At 39.8% G+C, this 2413-nt stretch overlaps 1 protein-coding gene across 1 annotated transcript in view; it reads right to left on the bottom strand.

Moving 5' to 3' along the window:
- Window positions 1-2413, bottom strand: part of SPATA1 (spermatogenesis associated 1) — a 54662-nt gene that overhangs the window by 51921 nt on the left and 328 nt on the right.

Below are 2413 nucleotides of genomic sequence, written 5' to 3' on the forward strand. Positions count from 1 at the left end.
GGGTATTAGAGACATTTTAACTATATTGAATCTTCCAATACATGAACATGGAGTATCTTCCCATTTTTTTGTGTCCTCTTCAATTTCTTGCATCAGTGTTTTATGGTTTTCATTGTAGAGATCTTTAACTTCCTTGGTTAACTCCTAAGTATTTTATTTGTAGCTATTGTATGTATTATTTGCTCCAAACCTCAATTTCCTTAGCCATTATAAAAACAGAATAAGCTCATTCTTTGAGAAAGAAGTCAGAATTGTGAAATCCCCCTTTGAAGAGATTCAGCTTTTAGTTAAACTACAAAGTACGGCATGTGAATCTTATTTTTTCAAATTCTGAATTTAGACCTAGTGAACTAAAGAACTTAGGGTACTAATTAATTGAATAAGGTGAAGATCTCAGGTAAATTTAAATTGACAGTGCTCTGCTGACAAAACATAAAGTGACAGATTACTTGGTGGTCTTTTCTTGCCATTTATTGCTAAAAGAATCCTCTTGGTGACAAATTGTTTTTACGACAGGCCAGTCTTCAACTGAACGGTGAGCATCTATGTCTGTACAGTTGGTAACATGTTTGAAATGTTTTAGATCATTGTGGAAGGTCAAAGAACATCTCCTAAACAAAAGTTTAAGAGATACAGATAGTTCATAAACTATATTTACTGGTAATCACTTCACATGCAACTGAACTTAAAGTTATCTCAATGGTTTTTTTTGTTTTTTTTTTTTGAGACGGAGTCTCGCTCTGTTGCCAGGCTGGAGTGCAGTGGCGCCATCTCGGCTCACTGCAACCTCCGCCTCCTAGGTTCAAGCGAATCTCCTGCATCAAGCCTCCTGGGTGGCGCGCACCACCACGCCCAGCTAATTTTTGTATTTTTTAGTAGAGACGAGGTTTCACCACGTTGGGCAGGATGGTCTCGATCTCTTGACCTCGTGATCTGCCCGCCTCAGCCTGCTAAAGTGCTGGGATTACAGGTGTGAGCCACCATACCCGGCCTCAATTTTTTTTTTTCTTTTGTATTCTAAATAGAATCTTTAAACACACGCTACAAAAAATAATACCTGGTGTTTGAGACAGCACTCCAGTCTGTGGTTTCCCAATGCAGCAGTTAATAAAAAAGCAACAATTTTTTTTTATGAAACTGTTTCGTCCTTATTCCTCAACAGTCTCCCTCACAGAAGTAATTATTGGACCATACATTCCCTAAAATCTCTTCCAGCATTAACATTCCACGGTTCTAAGAGTTCAGCGATATATTTTACAACTACTGTAAAATAGATCATTCTTTGAATAGATACTTGTGTTTAATCTTACAAATCTGTGAAGTATGAATGACGTTTTAGCATTATACAGTCAACAAAGCACCAAAGGTGAAATAATTACAATACCTTTTGGGAAAAGACAGTATTTACTGAGATAGCTTTCACATTCTTTTTACATATAATGTCATTTCATTCTGAAAAACAGCTTTACGAAGCTATGTAACTTATTTGGAAATAAAGCCTCAGTAATTTAAGTGGCTTGCCCAAGAATACCGTGATAAGTAGCAGAGCCAGAATTCAAACCCTGGTTTTAACCCCAATCATTACGTCCGTATGAATTAAGTAAAATGCTAAACTTACGATATACATTTTTGCGAACTGATATAAACTGTTGAGTAAATAAATTAGATTTTGTTGACCAGTGCAATTACACATGGTTCTCTAATAAAAAATTTTAAATCCATTAATGATAAAATTATTCACATTAATGGAAAACATCAGCAGATTCGGAGATTGACTACCCGAAAAGAAATAGGAAACATCTGCCCTTAGTGCTGTGACATAAACACACATATTTCCATGGATGAAAGAAAGACGTACTGGCTGAGCCTAGTTTGTTTGGTTAGATCCTACCCGCTCTCCTAAAAACTCCTTTGGTACTCAATTTCAAGCAGGAGGTAATAAATTACAACGGAAATACTAAAGAGCAAACTTTCCGGAAACACAAAAAAAAGTACAATAAGCATTAATTCTTCAGAGTAAATGGGTAACATAGTAGACAGGTGTAATCATCAGCCAGCACCTTGGCTTCTTCACAATCTCCTTCAGAAAAACCGATTCAAGAGCTAAGAAGCCAGTAAAGTCAAACCTCGAGAACATCCTTTCTCCAGCGAATCAGCGCCCCTGCTCCCCGCCCGCCCGGCTCCGCTGGGTAGGCGACAGCGACCTCCGCGCCTTGTCTCCGCCTCCCGTCAGCGGGGCTGGGGGTTGGGGGTGGAACTGAGAATGCCTGTTGGCCAAACTCGGGTCACAGAGAGACACGCCTGTACGGGGCGGGGGGTGTGCGGGTGACTCACGCCGGGTGCACAGTAGCTCCTACGCTTCAGCGGGTATCTCCCCTCACTTCCCTCAACCCTTCCCACAAACTCTGGGAGG

This window comes from Nomascus leucogenys, chromosome 12 (assembly GCF_006542625.1).
Source record: "Nomascus leucogenys isolate Asia chromosome 12, Asia_NLE_v1, whole genome shotgun sequence".
In the NCBI taxonomy this organism is placed as follows: domain Eukaryota; kingdom Metazoa; phylum Chordata; class Mammalia; order Primates; family Hylobatidae; genus Nomascus; species Nomascus leucogenys.